At 40.2% G+C, this 26,096-nt stretch overlaps 1 protein-coding gene across 5 annotated transcripts in view; it reads right to left on the reverse strand.

Moving 5' to 3' along the window:
* CTNNA3 (catenin alpha 3) overlaps positions 1-26,096 on the reverse strand; it is a 1,374,069-nt gene that overhangs the window by 141,352 nt on the left and 1,206,621 nt on the right. The window lies entirely within an intron of this gene.

Raw genomic sequence — 26,096 nt, forward strand, 5'->3', positions numbered from 1 at the left:
CAAAGGTATAATTATGTAAAATGGTGTACATTTTCTGAGCCTCAGATTTAGAGGAGGGTTTTCAGCAAAGGATGATGAGCCACACTAATAGCAGGTATTGTGCTACCTAGGCATTAGGAGTAGAAGACATCCTGTTTCATAAACGAATCATGATTTAAAAAAGAGTCTATGTGGTAGATTAGTAAATCAGCTGTCAAAAAGATTCTGCACAACTCTGCCAAATGTTAGAGGCAACATGTAACAAGAGAGTTGTGCACCTGCGTACAAACACACTCACAAACATTTGGGTTAAAATCAAAATGTGAGTTCCATAGTCTAAAGTTATTTTATTAATTTTAAAAATACATTTTTATTGATTTCGAGGAGGAAGAGAGAGAGAGAGAGAAACATCAATGATGAGTGAGAATCAATAATTGGCTGCTTCCTTAATGCCCCCTACTGGGAATCAAGCCTGCAACCCTGACCAGGAATCGAATTTTGACCTCCTGGTTCATAAGTTGATGTTCAACCATTGATGCACACTGGCTGGGCAAAAGTATTTTTCCCCCACAACCTTCCCCCATTTAAATTCGTAAGACTTAATCACTAAAGGTCTTTAAAAACAGTGAAATAAAAATTATAAAGTTAAGTTCACCAGCTTCTTCTGATTTCTAATTCTGTTACTGAATTTCTGTGTAATCCTATTTATATGTGCTTTAAATAAAATATTATGATATCTGCTTCATGTAGGAGAAAATAAAAACAAAGGATTGGTTCAACATGTAAGTCATCATAAAGATCCCCACATGAAACCCCTATGTTTCTGTTAGAGTATAGAAAGAAGCTAGGAAAATTCCAGGGCAGGAGGAATAGGGAAATTGACATATGAAAATTAAACAAGGCCAAGCAGTTTGGACAGCTTGCAGCTGGCTTGTAAATAACAAGCCATTATCTTCCCCAAACCAAGGACACTTGAGAGTAAAAGATTAAAAGTTTCCCTAAAGAGAGAATGCAGAAAAGGAAGGGGAAATGGGAAAGGGCAGTTTTATTTCACTTCCTAAACAGAAAAGCTAACAGTCTCAGGGCTTGCCAAGATATAATTTCCAGGTGTTTTTCACAAATTCTGGGAAAGTCACAACAAAGTATAAGGGGACCTTGAAAATCTGTGCCAATATATTCAGCAGAGGAATTTAAAAATCTATGGACAGAAATGTATATAAGGCAACAAGAATGACCAGAAAGAAAATGAAAAATCCTAAGGAATCAAGCTGGAACACATGGAAATATGTGATATAAATGACAAAGATTTCAAGAATGAAGTTCTGAAAATACTCAACAAGGTGCAAGAAAGTATCAACAGGCAATTCCATTAACTCAGAAAACAAATCAATGAATAAAAGGAGTAATTTACCAAAGAGATAGAAACTTTTTAAAAAGAACCAATCAGAAATCCTAAAAATGAAACATGCAATTAAGGAGATTAAAAGTGAGCTACTGAGCATAGAAAACAGAACCAACTAGATGGAGGAAAGAATTAATGATATTGAAGACAGGAATCAAGAAATGATGCAGAGGGAAGACTCAGAGAGACCTGAGCATAAAGAAAAATGAAAGAGCTCAACAAGATCTATCTGACTCCATGAGAAAAAGCAATATGAGAATTATAGGCATTGTGGAGGAAGAAGACAGGGAGCAGGCAATAGAGAGTCTATTCAAAGAAATAGTAGAGGAGAACTTCCAAAGTCTATGGAAAGAACTAGATCCTCGAATCCAAGAAGTAAAAGTAGAGCCAAATATTCAAATGACTGAAAAAGAGAAATTACCAGCCATGAATAATATATCCAGCAAAATTATCCTTTAAATATAAAGGAGAAATAAAGATGTTTCCAGACATTCAGAAGCTGAAGGTTTTATCTCCAGAAAACCTCCATCACAAGAAATACTCAAGGGAGTTATTCTACATGAAACAGAGAACATAAAATCACAACACTGTGAGTAAGAACACTAAAAAACTTACAGCATAAACAGGAATTATTTGTTACAATAAAAATATAAAAGAGGGGGGTAAGGTCTGAACTGGCAAAGGAAGATGAAGATCAGATGCACTAAAAAAAAAACAAAACAAAACTATGGTATATATGCAATTTCATTTTTTATAAACCTAATGGTAACCACACACAAAAATCTCCAAACCAGAAAAAAAGAGGAAACAGAGGAAAGATGTACGGAATACTACCAAATAAAAACAACAGACAGAAACAAAAAGGAAAAGAGCCACTAGGGGCACAGAGCTACCAGATAACAAAAGATAAAATGGCTATCGGAAATTCTTATACAGCAATAATTACCCTAAATGAATTCACCAATAAAGAGGCACAGAGTAGCAGAGTGGATCAGAAAACAACCCAACCATAAGCTGACTACAAGAGACACATCTAAACTGCAAAGACAAAGGTAGATTCAAAGTAAAAGGATGGAAAAGTAATTCTCCAAGCAAATAATACCCACAGAAAAGCAGGTGTGGCCATACTTCTATCTGACAAAATAGATTACAAGGTAACAAGAGGCAAAGATGGACACTTTATAATGATAAAGGGGACACTATATCTAGAAAACACATAATATATATATATATATATATATATATATATATATATATATATATATATATACACTAATAAAAGAGAAACATGGTAATTAGCGTACAGCCGCTACCCTTCCCATTGGCTAATCAGCATATCCTTATGCAAATTAACTGTCAGCCAAGATGGCGGCCGGCAGCCATGCACTGAAGTGAACAGGGAGGCTTGCTTGTTCCAGTGACTGCGGACTCCAACGTTCCCGGCCTGACTTGCCAGCCTCTCAGCTGCAACTCTAAGCAACTATGTATTATGTTGCAAATATAGAAGCTAAACAAAACCCCAGAAACCGGCTTTCAGTCAGCCTGCCTTCAGCCAGCCTGACCGCAACATTGTATCAATGTTTTCAGCAGCAAGGCCTCAGAGCTAAAGCTGGTCCAGAATAGAAAAAAAAGAAAAAGAAAAAAAGGAGCAGTTGGGAGCTTCAGTCACCCGCCAATGTGAAAACGGCCCTCAGCCCCTTAGCCAGACTGGCCAGGCACCCCAGTGGGGACCCCCAACCTGATCCAGGACACCCTTCAGGGCAAACCAGCCGGCCCCCACCCATGCACCAGGCCTCTATCCTATATAGTAAAAGGGTAATATGCCTCCTGGCACCGGGATCAGCGGAGCAGCAAGGCTCCCGGCACCGGGATCAGTGTGACAGGGGGCAGCACCCAAACCCCCTGATCGCCCTGCAGCTCTGTGAGTGACAGGGGGTGGGGCCACAACCTCCCTATCTGCCCTGCTCTGTCGTGACAGGGGGGAGCTCCCCAACCCCCTGATCGCCCTGTGGCTCTGTGTGTGACAGGTGGTGGGGCCCCAACCCCCTGATCAGCCCTGCTCTGTGCCTGATAGGGGGGAGCTCCCCAACCCCCTGATTGCCCTGCAGCTCTGTGTGTGACGGGGGCAGGGCCACAATCTCCCTATCCTCCCTGCTCTGTTCTTGACAGGGGTAGAACCCCAATACCCTGATCAGCCCTGCTCTGTGCCTGATAGGGGGCAGCGCCCAAACCCCCTGATCGCCCTGCAGCTCTATGAGTGACAGGGGGTGGGGCCACAACCTCCCTATCTTCCCTGCTCTGTTCATGACAGGGGGGAGCTCCCCAACCCCCTGATCGGGCCTGTTCTATGGGTGATAGAGTGTGGCGCCCCAACCCCCCTCCACGGGCCTTGCTCTCTGTGTGAAAGGGTAGAGCCATAACCTCCCCATTGGCCCTGCCCTGAGTGTGACAGGGTGCAGCGCCCCAACCCCCTGATCCGCCCTGCTCTGTGTGTGACAGGGGGCAGTGCCCCAACTCCCCTATCGGCCCTACTCTGTGAGTGACAGGGGGGAGCTCCTCAACCCCCTGATCAGCCCTGCCCTGTGCATGACAGGGGGGAGCTCCTCAACCCCCTGATGGGCCCTGCTCTGTGTGTGACAGGGTACGGAGCCCCAACCCCCCTGATGGGCCCTGCTCTGTGCGTGACAGGGGGTGGCGCCGCAACCTTCCCATCGACCCTGCCTTGAGTGTGACAGGGGGCGGTGCCCCAACCCCCCAATCGGCCCTACCCTGAGCGTGACTGAGGGTGGCATCGCAACCTCCTGATCTGCCCTGCTCTGTGCATGAGGGGGCGGTACCCCAACTCCCCAATCGGCCCTGCTCTGAGCTTGACCAGGGGCTGCACCTAGGGATTGGGCCTGCCCTCTGCCACCCAGGAGCAGGCCTAAGCCAGCAGGTCGTTATCTCCCGAGGGGTCCCAGACTGTGAGAGGTCACAGGCCGGGCTGGGGGACCTCCCCCACCCCCAGTGCACAAATTTTTGTGCACCGGGCCTCTAGTATATATATAATCTCCAGGAAGCACCAAAATACATAAAACAACTACTCACAGAACTAAAGGGAGAAAGAGAACAAAACACAGCATAGTTGGAACCTTAATATTCCATTGACAGCTCTAGACAGATCAACCAAAGAGAACATCAATAAAGAAATATCAGCCTTGCCCAGTGGGTGTGGCTCACTGGTTGAGTGTCAACCTGTGAGCAAGGAGGTCACGGTTTGATTCCTGGTCAGGTTGCATGCCCACATTGCGAGCTCCATCACCATAGTGTGCGTGCAGGAGGCAGCCAATCTGTGATTTTCCCTCATCATCCATGTTTCTAACTCCCTCGCTCCCTTCCTCTCTGAATCAATCAATCAATATATATATATGAAGCTCTAGCTGGTTTGGCTCAGTGGATATAGCATACGCCTGAGGACTGAAGTGTTGCAGGTTTAATTCGGTAAAGGGCACACGCCCAGTTGAAAGCTGGATCCCTATTGCGGGCCGTGCAGAAGGCAGCCAATCAATGATTCTCTCTCATCATTGATGTTTCTGTCTCCCTCCCTTTTCCTTCCTCTCTGAAATCCATCCTATATAATAAAAGAGAAACATGCAAATTAACCGTCCCTCTGCTATGCTCAAGCCATGCCCACAAGTCATGCCCACCAGCCAATCAGAGTGTCTATGCAAATTAACCCGAAAAAGATAGCAGTTAATTTGCATTTGCAGGTGTCAAGTGCCCTAGGAGGCAATGGTGGCCGCAGCTGCAGTCTCCCATGACCACTGGCGGCCTGGGAGGCGAGGCCTGCTGTACCAAGCCATGCCTGTGGGTTCCCAAGACCTTGTCGGCAGAGAGCAGAGTGGGAGAGGAGCGGGTAGAGAGCGGGAGGTTTGGAGGACAAACCTCTTGGCAAAGCAGGAGACCGCTGGACATAGAGCAGAGCGAGAGAGAGGGCGGCTTGGAGGGCGGGGCTCCCTCTGTCACCCCAGCTTCCTCATCACAGCTGTGGAAACTGACAGCATGGAGGAGGAAGTACCACCCCCACAGAATCAGCCAGAATCAGCCTTTGGTCAGACAGCTCTCAATGGCCTGATAGCAGGACTCTCATTCACCTGCATCTCAGACGGTGACAGTAGAGAGGTGAGACTATGTCTAAAACCTCCAGTGTTATAGACAGAAAGTGTCTAAAGACCAACGTGCCTTTGAAGTTGAAAGAAGGCGGTGGCTACAGAATATGTCTAGAGAACAGTCATCAACAAGTACTACCAATACCGGTAGGAACTGCCTTCTCAACGAAAATGGAGTACATGAAGATGCAATTCTCGAAAATAGTTGTGGTGGAATGACTGTTCGATGTGAATTTTGCCTATCACTAAATTTCTCTGACGAAAAACCATCCTATCAGAAATTTACTCAATGTTGTAGCAAAGGGAAAGTCTGTCCAAATGATATACATTTTCCAGATTACCCGGCATATTTAAAAAGATAATTGACAAATGAAGATTCTGACAGTAAAAATGTCATGGAAAATATTTGTTCCATAAATAGTTCTTTTGCTTTTGCTTCCATGGGTGCAAATATTGCATTGCCATCAGGATATGGGCCATACTGTTTTAGAATACACAGACAGGTTTATCTCCATATTGGAACTTTACATCCTTCGAATGGTGTTTCTCGGAAGTTTGCTCAACTTTATATTTTGGAAACAGCCAAAGCTACAAGTAAAAGATTAGCAATGCCAGAAAACCAGAGCTGCTCAGAAAGACTCATGATCAACATCAACAACCTCATGCATGAAATAAATGAATTAACAAAATCGTACAAGATGCTACATGAGGTAGAAAAGGAAGCCCAATCTGAAGCAGCAGCAAAAGGTATTGCTCCCACAGAAATAACAATGGTGATTAAATACGATCGCAACAGTGACCCAGGTAGATATAATTCTCCCCGTGTAACCGAGGTTGCTGTCATATTCAGAAATGAAGATAGAGAACCTCCTTTTGAAAGGGACTTGCTCATTCATTGTAAACCAGATCCCAATAATCTGAATGCCACTAAAATGAAACAAATCAATATTCTGTTTCCTACATTAGATGCAATGAAGTATCCTATTCTTTTTCCACATGGTGAAAAAGGCTGGGGAACAGATATTGCATTAACCCTTTCCGGTCCAACCTTGAGGCTGACTTGACAGACCAGGTGCTAGGAGCAGGTCCAACGTCGAGCAATAAGAACATTAAGAAGTTCAACATTCAATCCCATCAATTAATTTGGACCAGACTATTTGAATTCCAAAAATAACATTGGACCGCAAAGGGTTAAGACTCAGAGACAACAATACTAGACAAAATGTAGGGACATGAGTCACACAAATGTAGTATTATGGATTTCATCTCTGTGTGAGATACATTTAATCCTATCTTAAATGCAGGAAAATTAACTCAACAGTTTATCGTGGATTCGTATTCAAAAATGGAGGCCAGTTGGATAAATTTCATCAAAGCAAACCAGTCTAAGTTGAGAGTTGAAAAATATAGTGGTTTGATGGATTATCTCAAATCTAGATCTGAAAATGACAATGTGCTGATTGGTAAAATGATAATACTTCCATCATCTTCTGAGGGTAGTCCCAGAAATATGTAGCAGCGATATCAGGATGCTATGGCAATAGTAATGAAGTATGGCAAGCCCGATTTATTCATAACCATCACATGCAACCCCAAATGGGCAGATATTGCAAACAATTTACAACACTGGCAAAAAGTTGAAAACAGACCTGACTTGGCAGCCAGAGTTTTTAATATTAGGCTGAATGCTCTTTTAAATGATATCTGTAAATTCCATTTATTTGGCAAAGTAATAGCTAAAATTCATGTCATTGAGTTTCAGAAACGCAGACTGCCTCACGCTCACATATTATTAATGTTAGATAGTGAGTCCAAATTACATTCCTCTAAATAATTCCCTTTCAATGTGCACAAATTTTGTGCACCAGGCTACTAGTAAAAATATATTTAGGAGAAAAAAAAAGGAGTCAAACTGTCACTTTTTCTGAATGACATGACTCTGTATATAGAAAACCAACCCTAAAGTCTCCACCAAAAAACTATTAGAAACATTAAACAACTACAGTAAACCACAGGATACAAAAATCAATGTTCAAAAATCCATTGCCTCACTGTATACTAACAACAAAACTTCAGAAAAAGAAACAAAAAATAAATTCCTTTTATTTTAAACTTAACAAAGAACCTGAAAGACCTCTATACTGAAAGTTACAGAACATTATTAAAAGAGATTGATAAAGACACAACAAAATGGAAAAAGAGGGTCCTAATATAAGGTGACAAGAGATTTGACTTTGGGTGGTGGCACATGGTGCAAAATACAGATCTTGTAACAGAAACTCACAACAGAGACCTATATGTTCATATTGACCAAAATCACTCAAATCAGTTTAATAAACAAATATTTACATATAAGTCCCCCATCCACTGGCTCCTTGGATTAGCCAAGAGAGCCCATTCGTGCTTTATGCTGGATGATAGATTTGCTTGCCTTGCTCCATTAATAAATTTGCATGTTTTACTTTCTTAATAAATTTCCTTTAATACAATGCAATTATTTGGAGTCATTTGTTTGAATTTATTCATGTGAGAAAATGAGAACCGAGAAGGGGACAGCCCTCTTCCTCTGACTAAGGGGCCATCCAATAACACCTTTCCTGGTGTTTTGGGTACCTGTAACGTTCCAAGAAGGCTTTCTCTATTACTTTTAGTTTGGTGGAGTTATTTAATCAATATATTCACTAAGATGGATTCTATTATCCCCAAGTTTGGGGCCCTGCTCTTCTAGTTAATCTGAATTTATTTCTAAAGAACAAAAAAGTAAAGGTTTACATTAAAAAATGTATCAAAATAAATGCACCACTTAACCAGGGGGATGTGTTCTGAAAAAGGTATTGTTCGGCTATTTTGTCATAGTGCAAACATCATGAGTGCACTTAAACAAAATTAGATGCTATAGCCTGCTACACACCTAGGCTATATAGTATGGCTTATTGCTCTGTGGGGGTAAAAAGTAACTTTCCTTCTACCCTTCTGGGTTCTTGGCTAAGATATACCTGTAATAAAAAATAGATTAACAGGAGAAACTGAAACAAAAGTTTATTAGCATGTATAGCTCCTATGTACATGGAAGAGACACAGGAAAACATGTCTGAAGCCACCACCTTAAGTAGTACCTTCAGCTGAAGACAAAAGATGATGTTGGAGCTGAGGGGAATCAGTGTGGGAAGTTACCAAGAAAAGCACAGCAAACAAAGGTAAGGATGTTATGCAGATTTAAGTCCTTGCCTTCTGCCCTTGGCTTTGATAAGAGTTTCTAGAGATAAAGTCATCCCCCCTTTCCTGGTATAAGCCTTACAAATGAAGATTTTCCTTACAAATGTAACTATTTTATGGGGGTGGGGGGGGAGGGCAGAGCAGATTTTTGTGGATGACCTGCTGTTCTCCCATACTGCAGGCAGTATTGGTATAAACGCTCATATATGATTCAACCTGTCTCTCCTGAATTGGCTCACCTAGTGACAGGCAGTCCAGACCCATTGGTTGTCCCATTTCAGAAGCTCTAAGGGAACAGAATTTGTCACCCCAAAATGAGTTTCTTTGGCATAAGAATTATTTTAGGCTGATTAAATTTTAAGAAACAGAAAACATGAGAGAAGCTCTGACAACCAAATAGAAGTTACCCCTTATATGGGGTAGAACAAAGATTACATGGGGAAGCAGGGATTACAGGAATGGGAAAGTAGGCAACTTGGGCTGGGGTGGGACTCCATTGTTTGGACAACAAGGTGGTTCATCTTTCCATGATAATAGGAAAGTCTTGAATGAGAATGACCCCATTCCAAGGTTGACTCCCAAGTCCAAGGTTGACTACCAGGGCCTGGGGGCCTACAACTCCCAGCCAGGTTAGAATGTCCTTTTTTTTAACCAATACAAGGCAATCATGGTTAATAGAGCATGACTAATATTTCCAATAACCATAGCTAGTCCCCAATATTCTATTTTTGCCCCTAACACTGCTAGGCTACAAAACTGTACAGCATGTTACTGTATTTAACATTATAGGAAATTGTAACACAATAGTAATTATTGGTATAATATGTTGCTTTACAATATTAGATTAGCTATGAAGTCCCTAGATGATAGGAATTTTTCCACTCCATTATAATATCATGAGACCAGCATCTCATATCCAGTCTGTAGATGAAAACGGAGTGATGTAATAAACCATAAATTCCTGCGCAGTCATGTTCTAGGCCTGTAACTTATTTAGTGAAAGGTTTTAAGCTATTCCTGTCCATTGTTCTTGCACATTTAGGTTAACACACCTTTAAAATGCCAGAAGTAATACCCTTGGAAGGCACAACCACCCTTAAGGGAGCATATAATCTTGTTAAATATCATGTAATTCCATCTTCACCTTGCTATTTCCCACCTTCGTGTAATCCTCATTAAGTTCCTTCCTTAATTTCAAATTCGTAAAAGAAATGTCAAAACTGTTATTCTCAGGAGCTTTTGAGATCTTGCTTCCCAGCAATTGTCATTAGTTTTGGCTCAAATAAACTCATAAACATTATAGATTTAGACATTTCTCGTGTCAAAAAGTCCATCATTGACCAAAATGTTGTTATGCAACTCATGTCTGTATTAACACTGTTAAAAGGACTGTATGAAGACAATGTATCCATAATACAAATACATGATGCTAAGAAGAAAAAACAATCATTTAAATAACAAGAAAAAAAAACATTTGAAATTAAAAGGTTTTATTAAAATAAATTCAATGGAAGAATTAGAGCCAAAACCAGTTTGGCTCAGTGGATAGAGCGTCGGCCTGCGGACTGAAGGGTCCCGGGTTCGATTCCGGTCAAGGGCACGTATCTGGGTTGCAGGCACATCCCCAGTAGGAGATGTGCAGGAGGCAGCTGATCAATGTTTCTCTCTCATCGATGTTTCTAACTATCTATCTCTCTCCCTTCCTCTCTGTAAAAAAATCAATAAAATATATTTTAAAAAAAAAGAATTAGAAAATAAAATCAAGGACAAAAGGTGGAACTTTTGAGAGAAAAACTAAAAGATATATAGACTCAATAGGGAAGATCAAACATTCAACTAATAGGAACTCCAGAAAGATAGGCCATCGAAAAATGATGGAAATTTTAAAGATGTAAAGACATGGAACTTTGAGAGTTGAAGGGCCCATCATGTTTGTCCTGCATTCCTGTTAGAGCTTCTAATGGATCTCTTTGCTTTTATCCTTTCTTCTTATATATTATTTTACTCAACACAATAGCAATCTGTACATTTAAAATGTACTACAGAGCAGTAAATATCTTTACTCAAAACCCTAAAATGCCTCCAATTATATTCAGAGTAAAACCAAAGTTTTCAAATAATCTGATTTTCACTCCCTATCATACCTCTGACATCCTCTCATACCCTTTACCCCAAGCTCAAACATCAGGCACACTCCCCAGCTAGGGTATGCTCTAGTTGCGCCTCCTGCCTCAATCTCCCTTTCCCTAGAAGCTGCATGCTTCACTTCCCCATCACCTTCAACCTGTGCTCAGACGAGGCCTATTCTGATCACACTATTTAAAACTGGAACTCTATCAGCAAAACTGGTCTTCCTCACTCTTCTCTCTGTTTTCATTTCCCTGTGCTTTTCTAAAACATGATCCAATTTTGTTACTTATTGTGTCTCCTCTTTATTGTCTGTCTCTGTTCAATGGAATATGAGCTCTTTGAGGTCAGGCACCCTGTATTGCAAGGGCCTGGAATAGCACCTGCACATAGAAGATGCACTATAACTATTTATTGAATAGAGAAGTAAATATGTGTACGAAGCATTTCTCCATTGAGTGGCACAAGACCTAAAATACATTGTAAAGAAACTATGATCTGAGCATACCACTCATTATGATGAACAATATTTATAGGCTGAATCATATGAATAATATTTATTGGTACTTAAACATACAGAATCAGCCAATGGACAAAGTATAAATGCTATAATTATGGTTATAAAGTAAATTGCAATGTAAAAATCAAGATACATTCCTAAGATTTGGTAAGGTAGGAGGTATTCAGAAAAGGTGGAAAAATGGTAAAATACGTACTATTCCCTCATCATACAAATTGGGAGTCCAGATAAATCCTGTTCTCATCAAGGAATGCTGATGATTGGTTGACAAATGGTTATTAAATTATGATTTTTGAAATTATATAGATGGCCAACTATAGAACTGAACAAAAACCAACTTGGATATAAATTAATTGGGAGTCAAAAAACAATGATCATGGCTGCTAAATTATAGCATAGAAATATAAGTGTTTAGTGAAACCTTGGTAACTAAAATAAAAGCTAAACAGAAAGTAGCTAAAAGCGGTCATTTTAGAATTTAGATTTGGAGGAGGATTATATGTAAGAGGAGACTTATGTTAATATGCTCTTACATACTATTACATTGTTCTTTACTGCACAATATTTATTTGATAAAATTTTAAGAAATATATTTGTGGATTATAATGAACAACATAAACTGATGAACAAAAACAGATCCAGAGACAGAGAAGCATAGATCAGATGCTCAAACCTCAGGAAAGGTAGGGGAGGTTGGGGGTTAGGGGGAGAGATCAACCAAAGGACTTGTATGCATGCATATAAGCATAACCAATGGACACAGACACTAGGGGGTGTGAGGGTATGAGCAGGGGAGGGGGGCCAAGGGGAAATAAGGACACATATGTAATACCTTAATCAATAAAGAAAAAGAAAAAAATATATATGGGGAAAAAACCCAGCCTACCAAATAAATAGTAGACATTCTTTGCATTGTGTATGTAAATACATGGTGAAGAACAAATGAAATTTACAAGTTTAAAAAGTGTTAAATGACTAAATATTAATCTTAAACATTACATAAAACTCTGTAAGTATTATCCAGCAGGGACTAAGTGATATCCTGAGGCTCCCAGTGTTCTTCCTCTCAAGTCAGTTATTATCAGTCTCTGATTCATTCTATAATAGAATTTTGAGAAAGGAAAACAAAAGGAAGCATTTATCGTTGCCCTTTGGGGCTCATAACAGTGCTGGTTACACCATCTCTAGTTCATTTTTTCATAATTCCCACCTTACTTCATCAGAAGTAGCACAGTGCTCAGTAATGAACAAATTAATATTAATATTTTAGATAATTTGAAAAGCTAGTTTCTACTCCTTAACTTCATTTGCATAATCTCAAACTGAACATTATTTTGCCCATTTACTAGTTTTACATCATTTATAAAACTCTAATTTATGCACTGTGAATATTCCAGAGAACTCCTTTAATCACCACTTACTTTCAATTTCCTGTGGCCCAGATAGTATTCACTTGAATGAAAAGTGATCAGTTTTAGCCCATTAAAGCTCATGAAAAGAAAACAGGTACAACCCATATGCAAAATCCTGAGCTCTGGGTTAAGAATACAAAATGAATTGTAAACCTGCAAATCAGAAACTGTTGTGCTTTCCCAAAACATATAATTATATTTTAAGTGAATTTCATATTTCAAATCACTTTCTTTTAGTTAAACATCTTAAAGTCAAATGTATGCCTTACTCTTGACAAGGGTAGAGTTAACATCCACTTTTATGTTTAAATTTCACCCCATTGCTATTTGACAACCAAGCCCTTTTTCCTTTTTGCCTTGCATATTTCACTTCTTTCAAAAAATTTTTTATATATATTTTTTTGTATCACATCTATTTTTGCCATCCAAACTAAATGTATTTCAAAATAAGCAGGGAGGGCAATTCGATGGGTAGATGGAAAGCAAGTGTATTTTTGAGGAGTCTGTAATACAGAGAAGAATACCAGTAGAAAATGAAAGGGAGATGGAATAGTATGTATTCAGACATGGAGTCCCCCAAATGCCCTTTTCCTTTCCCCTTCGTCCTCCTTGAGTGGTATCTTGATAAACCATTAAAATTTAGAGTAGACAGTAAAATCTCAGACATCTCTCACAGCAATATTTTTGCCAATATATCTCCTCAGACAAGGAAAACAAAGAAAAAGTAAATAAACAAATGAGACTATATCAAACTAAAAAGCTTCTGCACAGCAAAATAAAGCAAAATTCTCAAAATGAAAAGGAAACCCACAGTATGGGAGAAAATATTTGCCAATGATATATCTGATAAAGGGTTAATCTCTAAAATATAGCAAGAATTTATATAACAACACCAAGAAGACAAACAATCCAAGTCAACAAATGGGTAAAGGACCTGAGTAGACACTTTTCCAAAGACAACATATGGAAACATAGACATATGAAAACATGCTCAACATCAATAATCATCAAAGAAATACAAATTAAAACCACAATGAGAAATCACCTCACACCTACCAGAATGGCTACTATCAATAAATCAACAAACAGCAAGTGCTGGCAAGGATGTGGATAATAGGGAACCCTAATGCACAGTTGATGGGAATGCAGACTGGCGCAGCCAATGTGGAAACAGTATGGAGTTTCCTCAAAAAATTAAAAATGGAACTGTCTTTTGATCCAGCAATCCAATTTCTGAGGATACTAGTATATCCTAAGAATACTGAAACACCAAGCAGAAAGAATATAGGCATACATATGTTCATAGCCCAAGCGCCCATCAGTAGATGAGTGGATGAAAAATGCTGTGGTACATTTATACAATGGGACACTGTGCAGCGGGAAGAAGTAAAGAATTCTTACCCTTTGCAACAACATGGATGAATCTGGAGATTATTATCTTAAGTGAAATATGTCAGTCAGAGAAAGGACAAATACCATTATGTGTGGGATCTAATGAACAAAAACTGACAAACAATAGAACCAGAGGCATGGATATATGGAACCCACTGACAGCTGTCAGAGGGGAGGTGATGGGGAACTGGATGAAAGAAGGTGAAGAGATTAGCCAAAGAACATATGCATAATCCATAGACACAGACAACAGTGTGGTGATGGCTAGAGAGGAGGAGGGGTAGTGCTGGGTGGAGGTGGACAAAGGGGTGGTGGAATGGGGACATCTGTAATAGTGTCAACAATAAAAATAAAGCTAAAAAAAGAAAAGAAAGAAAGACTTTAAAGTCATAATTTCTTTTCTCTCTCTCTTTCTCTCTCTCTCTCTCTCTCTCTCTCTGTGTGTGTGTGTGTGTGTATAGGGAGGTGTTTCCTTAAATGCCCCTTAAATGAGTGGAGGTAACTCATCACCCAGAAATTCTTTTTGTTGATGCTATCCTCTCCCAACTCACAGCACTATTCTCTAGAGCAAGGGTGGGCAAACTTTTTGACTCGAGGGCCACAATGGGTTCTTAAACTGGACTGGAGGGCCGGAACAAAAGCATGGATGGAGTGTTTGTGTGAACTAATATAAATTCAAAGTAAACATAATTACATAAAAGGGTACGGTCTTTTTTATTTTAGTTTTATTCATTTCAAACGGGCCGGATCCGGCCCGCAGGCCATAGTTTGCCCACGGCTGCTCTCGAGTCTAGAGCTTCTACAAAACCATGTATATAATTGGATCCCTGCACTTTCTACATGTTTAATGATTGGTTAATTTGTGTATCTGGCTCTTCTACTTGGGGAATTCCTGAAGGCAAGGTCTGGGTCATATTATCTTAATTCCCTAAGTTGAGGTACATAATAGACCTCAATAAATAATTAGAAGTGTGAGTGTGATGGGTAAAGGGGTGATATGGAAATCATTTTATACATGTAAGGGGAAGGATGTGGCATAGAAACATTAGAAATAAGTCATTTATAAAAAAGAGTGGAAAAATGTTGAAAGGAGAAAGTGGAGAAAGGTAAAAAATCATTAAGAAAATTAGTGGGTGGGAAATAGGGCTATTAGAGGACAGGTGCAAGAAGCAGATACTGGAAAGCAAAGGAAAAAAACTGACAAGTATAATCCAATATGTTGAGGCCATGGATAGAAGGAAAGAAATCAGAAGGTATATTGATAAGTGATCAGCATGGAAAATAGCAACATATACTAGCCATGTTGGTAGTAAAAGGAAAAATGAGAAAGGCCACACTAAATAAAGGAAGATAAATGATTTGATGACAATACTAAGGAAGGGGCATTTAAGGAAACACCTCCCTATACACACACACACACACACACACAGAGAGAGAGAGAGAGAGAGAGAGAGAAAGAGAGAGAGAAAAGAAATTATGACTTTAAAGCATATTAGAGATTTTTTTTAAGTACTGAAACATTTGCTTATGTTAGAACTAGAGGCCCAGTGCATGAAAATTCATGCACTAGAGCGGGGCGGGGGGGGGGGGGGCGTTCCCTCAGCCTGGCCTGCCCCCTCTCACAGTTTGGGAGCCCTGAGGGGCGGGAGGGACACCTCTGCTGCTGCCACTGCCGACAGTGCAAGCCTCAGCCAGTCCTAGTTACCTGAGCCTCGGGCGGCCGCTGCCATCCGAGGCTTGCCTGCACCTTTGGCCAGCCCTGGGTGGCTGGGGGGCTGAGGGTGGGTCCAGTCACACCATGTGCCTGCCGCCCCCCCCCCCCCCCCCCACTCCCCAGCTGGACTGAAAGGACTGTGGGACTCTGGCGGCAGGAGCAAGGAGTGGCCTGACCTGCCTGAGGGTGGGTCTGGCCGCACTGCGGGCCTGCCACCCCCGGCAGGGCTAAAAGGACTGGGGTACTCTGGCAGGGCTGAGGGGACTGGGCCCTGCCATCTTGTGACTATGGGCGCCACCATATTTGTGACAGTGTGACAGTCAATTTGCATATTCTGCCTTTATTAGATAAGATATGGAATTTGCTAAAATCAGTAAAGGTATTTATTTTTATTAAAAATAATGAACAATTATTGAACCCAAAGCCAGAAATTCTACTGACAATGTGGTCATTAGAGAGTACTATAAAGCTACTCATGCCTTTTTAAGGTTAATTTTTCTGCATAGTTATGTTAAATAAGTTTTGCTCTCATCAACAGCAACTGTGATTCAGTATCTGTCTTTAGCTGTAAGAAATGAGACAGACTTGAAATATAAAATGTTCTTTTCCATCATTGCACTGAAAGACTACCAGTCCCCACTGGCATCTTAAGAGTTGCTTCATTATACCAGGAGAAAATCGAAAAGAAGCATCACGGGCAGATGTCCGGAAAGCTGTCAGAGCAGGTGACATTATGTGAAGTGACTCACCCTGACATCTCTTGGTATTCCATTACAAATCTGAGAGGCTGTGTTTTTGCCTGTGGGTTGCAATAGCCTCAGGTACCCAGATACTATCCATGTTCTTCAGTAGAGGTCAGCCAATACTCATTGTTAAACACCAGTCAGACACATGGCAGCCAGCTGGCAAACTGATATGACATCTGCAATGCTTGAATCTGTTCTACTCTAACCTTTTGTAGGAGGTAGATCTAAAGAAGTATCATGATGTTAGTTATAGTTATAGTGTGCCTAAAATGTAACAGGACTACTTTCTTTTAATAGTGTAGAGTTTGATTTATAATCACATTCTTTATCCAGAAAAATGAAGAATGCACCAAACTAAATTTTATACCAGTTCAAAACAATACCTCTTCAATATTTGTCTATTTTAAAATTTGTTAGAAATGCCTACCTGTGGAGCTAATGTCTCCTCATTCCAGGCAATGCAGGATATAACTTACTCCTCTCTCTACATAATCCATATTACCTAAACTGTATTCCATCCTCTGTCTCTCTGTCTCTTTTTTGTTAATCCTCACCCAAGGGTATTTTTCCCCATTGATTATTTTCTAGAAAGAGTGGGAGGGAGGGAGGAAGGGAGTGGGAGAGAGAAAGAGAAACATTGATGTGAGAGACACACATTGACTGGTTGCCTTCCACACGCACCCAGACTAGGGCTGGGGATCAAACCTGAAAGCCAGGTGTGTACCCTTGATTGGGAATTGAACCTGAGATCCCCCCTCCCCCCCGCCCCCCCCCACCCCCCCCCCCCCCGCTCAGGCTGATGCTCTAATCACTTAGCAAAACCAACCAGGGCATGTCTGGCTCTCTTTTAATTCTATATAATAAAGGCCTAATATGCTAAGCATCCAGTCCTCTGGTCATTCGTTCAAACAATCAAAGTGTAATATACTAATGATATGCTAAGGCCATTCAACCACTTTCTATGATGTACATTGACCACCAGGGGGAAGACAGTCAACCTGACTGTTTAAAGAAAAGAATGAGTGAAATTCACAATCTGAAGCCCAATCGAAGGGAAGGGGGCTGTTGTTGGATTGAGGCAGGGTTGCGATTTTGTGTGTCATGTGGTCACGAGAGACAAAGAGATCAAGATTTTTATGAGAGAGTGATTATAGTATAGGCCAAGTGGTCCAGGCTGTCTAAGAAAGGAAAGGCAGAATGAAATGACTAAATAAATTAGGGGGAAGGGGGGTATGAAAGGATCTGAGATAAGAGAATATGATGCGATTAAAGATAAGGCAATAAAATTTTTGGAAATGAGAGAGTTAGACACAGAATGGAAATTTAAGATATCAAAAATAATTTTTAGAATATATTCATCAAGTACTATAGAAGAGAAAATAAACTTTACTAATTAAAGGTTCTTGAAACACAGTGGGAATGAGATTGATAAGATTACTTATATTCACAAAGGTGTATCTATTGAGACATTTCACTTTTTTAAAAAAAACAAAAACAGTAAATTTTAAATTCATTAGACTATTGGTTTAGGATATAGATTATCACAGAGAGCTTTTTTTTCTTATAAGAGTATTTTGTTTTTAAATATAAAAATAAATATTGTTTATACAATTACTCATCCATCACTATTCCAAAAAAGTGATTATCAGTGACATTTTTGAGAGACTGAATATGCAAATGGACAATGGCCAGCATAAATATGACAGAACTTCGACCCACAACTTCTGCTGCATCTACCTTAAGAAATTAAACCACAGCTTCTGTAGCAATTGACCCAGAATTGTCAGGACTTGGACAATAGCAGCCAGCCTACCTACATTTGCCTTTGCTTTAAATCCAGCAACAATCAGAGAAAGCAAAATATGTTCCCCAAACCACGTAAGATGCCCTGCTTCTAGTTAGCCCACCTGCATCTTTCCTATGTCCACAACCTCCAATCCAACATACCTTTATTTTCATTCCATCTCCCCCTCCCCACCCCAATTTGAAAGCTTTTCTTCATCCCTGCCTGCCTTTGAGTCTCCACCAAAGCAAATGATGGTAGCTAATGCCATAGCCTCTGTATGTTCTCATTTGGGGTGGGGGTAGGGGTGTCTTTGTTTATTCCTACATGTCTAATAGTTTAGTCTCCTGTGCGCTAAGAAAATGTTAATCCTGTCCACCTGAAATATGCAGAGTCACACAGTACAGAACTGTTTTGACACTTGGAAATTGCCAAAGCCTTTTCACCCAATTCTCTCATCCATTCACTACAGATATTAAAGCACTAGATTTCAGGAAAAAGGGTCTGTGCTCCCACTCTCAGTTTTACTAAACAATTACTAAGAAGTAAATGATTTTTATTACTTATCACATCAGAATGATTGGCAGACAGAATTATTCTCCTTTATGTTAAAGCATTGCTGAATAATTGTTTCCAGTGATTCAAAACTCTCACAACATAAATAAGCAGATTCTTTACAGAGAGAATATTCATGAGAGAGGCAATAAGAGCCTATAATAACCCTAACACACAGTCCAAGAAGAAAAACAAAGCCATCATGGTAATGCACAGAAAATAATTCTTCCTCCTGGTATTGTATTTATTTCAAATATAAAATGAATGCCTTCTTAAAGCTAACATTGAATAGCCAGAAATGTTTTTTCAAAATCTTAAATGAACCACATACCTCATATTTTATATTTTCAATCATTTTTCTAGATATATATGTGTATATCTACTTATATAAAACTCTGGGTGTAACATCACGGCCAGAACCGCGACCAACAGGAAGGAAGTGAGTCCTGCGCCCTCCCCGAGCTGTTTCCTGGAGGGTGAGGTTTCAGGCAGGAACCTGCCCTTGGATCAGAAAGTGGAAGTGAAATGATTTGTAATGGATCTATTATTGAAGCTACCTTTGGAAATACTATATCTATAGATCAGTGGTTCTCAACCTTGGCTGCACATTAGAATCTCCTGGGAATCTTTAAAATCCTGATTTCTGGGCCTCATCCTCCAGAAATTCTGTTTCTTTTTTACTAATGTTGTGGCCCCACCCCATAACAAAGAAAACATTTCTGGAGGATGAGGCCCAGGAATCAGGATTTTAAAAAGATTCCCAGGTGATTCTAATGTGCAGCCAAGGTTGAGAACCACTGTTATAGATAATATTAAAAAATATCTAAATGTGCAATTCTTTGTCCAAAAAATTAGCAAGTTCAAAAATTAAATGAAGAAAATTTGGATATACTCAATGGAGATTTTCACACATATTTGAGTGATGATTCCATTGATTCCACAAATGATGCTGAAAAGGAAAAATTTTCCCATCGAATTTCTTAATAGTATTACTCCTTCAGGAATGCCATGTAATAAAATAAAATTGAAAGTGGGTGCAATCATCATGCTATTGAGAAATCTCAATAGTAAATGGGGTCTTTATAATGGTACTAGATTTATTATCAAAAGATTACAACCTAACATTATCGAAGCTGAAGTATTAACAGGATCTGCAGAGGGAGAGGTTGTTCTGATTCCAATAATTAATTTGTCCCCATCTGACACTGGCCTCCCATTGAAATTGATTTGACGACAGTTTCCTGTGATGCCAGCATTTGTGATGACTATTAATAAATCACAAGAACAAACTCCAGACAAAGTAGGCATATTCCTACTTGAACCCATTTTCGCACATGGTAAGTTATATATTGCTTTCTCTCGAGTTTGAAGAGCATGTGACATTAAAGTTAAAGTTCTAAATACTTCATCACAAGGGAAATTAGTCAAACACTCTGAAAGTGTTTTCACTCTTAATGTGGTGTACAGGGAGATATTAGAATACATTTAATCACTTTATCAGTCATTGTTTGCATCACTGTTGTTTTTGTATCATGTTTCTGTTGTTTTCATACCATGTTTTTGTTGTTTATATATCATGCCTCTGTTGTTGTTATATCCTTTTGTTACTGTTCATTTATTAATAAGTTTATATATTATTTTCATATATATTTTACTAATTTCCTTTCATCTCTCACACTTCTATTATAGAGAAAGGGCAAATAGCAATATTAAAATATCTCCTCTAATTCCCTTTTTTAAAAAAAATATTTTATTTATTTTTTACAGAGAGGAAGGGAGAGGAATAGAGAGTTAGAAACATCGATGAGAGAGAAACATCGATCAGCTGCCTCCTGCATACTCCCCACTGGGGATGTGCCCACAACCAAGGTACATGCCCTTGACCGGAATTGAACCTGGGACTCTTGAGTCTGCAGGCCGATGCTCTATCCACTGAGCCAAACCAGTTATGGCAATTAATTCCCTTTTAATGTGCATGAATTTCGTGCATCGGGCTACTAGTTTAATATAAATGAGAAACAGAATTCATAGCTTTATGAAATAAAACAAAAATTAAATTTATCTCTCTTTATGGCTTAAATCATAAGATATAAGGTTGCTTTTTTATTTTTGGATTAATAATTTATTCTGTTTGGGGAAGGTAAAGTGGAAAGACCTGCACACCACAGAGTTGAGTAAGACTTTAAAAAGCCCCTGTGTGAACACTGCATTCTTTGGCAAGACAGAACCTAGCTTTATTCTCCCAGCACAGAAGGCGCACATTCTACAGAGCGGAGCAAGGAAAGGTTATTTATTTTAAAGGAAGTTCACAATGAAAATTAATTAAACCCTGACAGTAACTGCAAATGTCAAAATACAAATTTCCTCCAGTGACCATTTTTTAACCATTTGGGTAAAAAGGGAAAAAAAAAAAAAAAGAAACTGTTCAATATTTATTCTTCTCTTGGCTGTGTGAGCTAAGCCATTTAAATGGCCATTGTTGTTAACACATTTTATTAGAATATAAATATTTCACTTCTAAAAAGTAAAACAAGCTATTGGCAAAGAGATTTCATATTTAAGGAACAAAGGGATGTGACTCAGAGAACACAGGAATTTTTATGCATCTCGGCAATGCTTTCGAAAGGCTTTAATTCTGAAGCCTCGCTGAATAGAGACAAGGTGAGCTTCTACCCCTCCCTTTACTCATTTCCTCATCCATCACTCAGAACTGTATCTTAGAAAGGAAAGGTGGGGCGACAAGCTTTCTTAAATGCAAGCCCGTGTCCAGTGAAGGTATGCAAAAGGCAAGGGCAAACAAAAGTACCCCCAGCAAGTCTTAAATCCTTCAGCCTGATTTCTAGAAAATACCAGACACAAGAAAAGAACTGCTGAGTGTCAGTGTGATAAGGTGACATAGATTATGTGACTGTATGAATGGCCCTTCGCCAAGACAAAATCATGTTTACGACACTAACTTCTGACTTTTCTGCCCTAGAATGAATGCAGACGGTGGTAGCGACAGAGAGGCCTCACTCTATTTGTAATTTTGCACAAACAACCACAGTAAAACCTGTGCCAGGCTGCCATTTAGGCTCAGGGGCGTACTACATGGTCAATGCGCCAAGGGGCATACGCCTGGGCTCAGAAATGGCTACAACTTTACAGAAGTGATTTTTCCAGCCCCGGATACAGTACTTCTTAGAAATGTGTCAAGTTTCTATTAGCTAGAATTTCAAAAGTCCATTTAATTATGTGGGTCTCCCAACTGTGGCTACAGCCCCCTGAGTTGAATCTCTGTCATTCTTCCAGACTCTCATTCCTAGAATTCTTTGGTTTCCATCATGTCACCATCATGACCACAATTGTTGAATAGTTCCCTACTTCTTATTTCTTAAAAAAAACTGTCCATTTTCTAAGTTTTTTTTTTAAAAATCTATCACTTCCTTCATGCCTCTCTTAACTTCTTCCTGTATTTATATAATTTTCTAGGCCCCCCGCCTGTCCCCCACTCTGAGTCATACCCACCTCCTGACCTCCACCTTTGTGGGTTTTCTCATGTATATCATCTCATTCCACAATCCAATTTCCGTATCTCAATTACAATCTAATACAAACTTCACTTGCTCATATTTTTGTTCTCTGCTTACTCTGCCCCCCACTGATATGCCCTCTCTTCAGAAATCCTAATGTGCTTACAGCTATAAGTATACAGTGCATTACATAATGATTGTTGTCGTTTCTAATGTATCTGTTTCCCCCTTGGGGAAAGTACTGGGTCTTCTTTGTTTAACACTAAGGTAAAGACTTCTAATACAATGAGTAGGTACCCAGATTCTGAGGTTGGAACAACTCCAATTGGAAGTCATTTCATTTGTGTGCCCTTGAACAATTTATCTGACCTCTATGAATCTCCCTTTCTTTAACAATAAAATGGACAATACAATAATCAATCAAAACATCCTGAAAATAAAATGAGAAAACATAAATTCATCGTAGTGTAGAACATAGCAAGCTTTCATCAGACTTTACCATGTTAAGCCTGTTATTAATAACTAGAGGCCCGGTGCACAAAAATTTGTGCACTCGGGGGGGAAGGGGGGGCCCCTCAGCCCAGCCTGTGCCCTCTTGCAGTCTGGGACCCCTCGGGAGATAACGACATGCTGGCTTAGGCCTGCTCCTGGGTGGCAGAGGGCAGGCCCAATCCCTAGGTGCAGCCCCTGGTCGGGCTCAGAGCAGGGCTGATTGGGGAGTTGGGGCACCGCCCCCTGTCATGCACAGAGCAGGGCGGATTGGGAAGTTGTGATGCCACCCTCAGTCACGCTCAGGGTAGGGCTGATTGGGGGGTTGAGGCACCGCCCCCTATCACACTCAAGGCAGGGTCAATGGGGAGGTTGCGGCACCACCCCCTGTCATGCACAGAGCAGGGCCAATCAGGGGGTTGGGGCGCTCCCCCGTCACGCACAGAGTAGGGCCGATGGGGAGGTTATGGCTCTACCCTGTCACACACAGAGCAGGGCCCGTGGTGGGGGGGGGGGGTTGGGGTGCCGCCCTCTATCACCCACAGAGCAGGGCCAATCAGGGGCTTGGGGCACTGCACCCTGTCACACACAGAGCAGGGCCAATCAGGGGGTTGGGATGCCACACCCTGTCAAACACAGAGCCGCAGGGCGATCAGGGGGTTTGGGCGCTGCACCCTGTCATGCTGATCTGGTGCCAGGAGACCTCTCGGCTCTGCTGATCCCGGTGCTGGGAGGCATATTACCCTTTTACTATATAGGATAGAGGCCTGGGGGCCGGCTGGTTTGCCCTGAAGGGTGTCCTGGATCAGGGTGGGGGTCCCCACTGGGGTGCCTGGCCAGCCTGGATGAGGGGATGATGGCTGTTTGCAGCTGGTCACACACCCTTCAGGGTGGGGGTCCCCACTGGGGTGCCTGGCCAGTCTGGGTGAGGGGCTGAGGGCTGCCTTAAGGCTTGCGATTGATTGAAGCCCCCAACCGCTCCTTTTTTCTTTTTTTTTTTTTTCTTCTGGGCCAGCTTTAACTCTGGCTCTAGCTCTGAGGCTTCCGCTGATGGTTTGTTTGCCGTTCTATAATCGAAACAATGTATAACTTCAGCTCTGAGAAAACCCCGCCTTCTATATTTGTTAGAATGTTTCAAACTGCCAGCTCAGAGGTCGGCAAGTCAAGTCAGGCGGGGAACGTTGCAGTCTGCAGTCCCTGGAGCAAGCAAGCCTCATGTTCGCTTCCAGCTGCCTGGCTGCCGGCCGCCATCTTGGCTGACAGTTAATTTGCATAAGGATATGCTGATTAGCCAATGGGAAGGGTAGCGGTCGTACGCCAATTACCATGTTTCTCTTTTATTAGTGTAGATAAAATAGCCCAGCCAGTGTGTCACCATGGTTGAGAGCCAACCCATGAGCCAGAAGGTCACAATTTAATTCCTGGTCAGGGCACATGCCTGGGTTGCGGGCTCAATCCCCAGCAGGGGAGTGCAGGAGGCAGCCAATGGATGATTGTCTCTCATCACTGATGTTTCTCTATCCCTCTCTTTCTCTCTCTAAAACAGTGGTTTTCAACCTGTGGGTCACAACCCCTTTGGCAGTTGAACGACCCTTTCACAGGGGTCACCTAAGACCATCCTGCATATCAGATATTTACATTATGATTCATAGCAGTAGCAACATTACAGTTATGAAGTAGCAACAAAAATAATTTTATGGTTGGGTCACAACATGAGGAACTCTATTTAAAGGGCCAGAAGGTTGAGAACCACTACTCTAAAATTAATAAAAATATATTTAAAATAATAATGAAATAGCAGTTCAATAAAATGAGAAAAAAATAGAGCATTCAGTGACACTTTAGAAAAGATAATTTACTATTTATTTTTTCTTTTTTTAAATTTATAGCTATTTAAAATCTATATGAGGGACAGAGAGTGTACTACAGTGGTTGACTACTTGTTGATAACTACTGCAGGGCCAGCTATAACCCTATTCTCACAAGGCCCATTACAAACAAGGTAAAATACCTATACTGATATAAAACAGCTAAGTTTAATCCTCAGAATAACATTGTAGTGCCTGAGAAAACTCTTGAAAAAAATTAGGAATAAAAAAGAAGTAAATAAAAAATTTCATTCATTTTAAAATAATTGAAAATTTATCACAATTTATATGAACTTAAATTAAACTGAATCAGGATTTAGTTCAAGTACAAAAGATTATCAGGGTCCAAAATTCAATTTTGCTTCTCTGCCTTTACTGCTATTTGAACATGCAACGTTCCTATTCTGTGGATGCCTTTGGCAGTGACACTTATAGATTGTGAGAATGTTGGGCGGTTTAACATTGCAAAACATGAAATGTGTCTATTTTCCAATAAGATATCACTCTGTGGGGTTGTGAATCCTCTTCTAACACCCTGGTTACAGCTTATGACACACTCGATGTCACTGAGCCTCCTTTCCAAAGTCATCTGTTTCCATGAAAAACATAAATTCCTTTGGGAGGGGGGAAGATGCAGAGCAAGGAAAACTTTACTGAAATCTGTGCCCTCACCACCTGCTGGTGGCGTATCTGTACCCTTCCATCATCATAACCTCATTTCTCTTCTTTCCCAGTCTGAACCCAGTTATTTCCAGATATATATATATATATATATATATATATATATATATATTAGTAGCTTCAATTTTTTTATCCCCTTGAATTCTGCTGCAAATCTATTTTTATCACATACATACACACAATCTATAATGCTTTATGTATATCATTGTTATTGTACTCAAATATATCTAGTTGCTGTTTCTGTAGCAACAGGTTTCACTAATTTTGATTATACATAACTCAATATAACTAAAATTATGTAGCTGTGGAAATCAGCCATTCAGATAGCTCTGACAGAGATCATAATTTGATTTACCAATTTCTTTGTAAAAGTAATATGCTCATATGATACATAAAGAAGATTCCTAAGGTAAGAGAGTATAAAGTGGATTCTAAAATTATTGACAGTTTATAAGAAAATGCCATGTTTACCAACATCTCTAGAATGATATTCCTACAACTTTCTAATTGTATATTATTTGATTTTTCCCTACCACTTGTATTTTAGCACCG

This window comes from Myotis yumanensis, unplaced genomic scaffold, assembly GCF_028538775.1.
Source record: "Myotis yumanensis isolate MYYU_CA2020_CCGP unplaced genomic scaffold, mMyoYum1.0.hap1 SCAF_13, whole genome shotgun sequence".
Classification (NCBI taxonomy): domain Eukaryota; kingdom Metazoa; phylum Chordata; class Mammalia; order Chiroptera; family Vespertilionidae; genus Myotis; species Myotis yumanensis.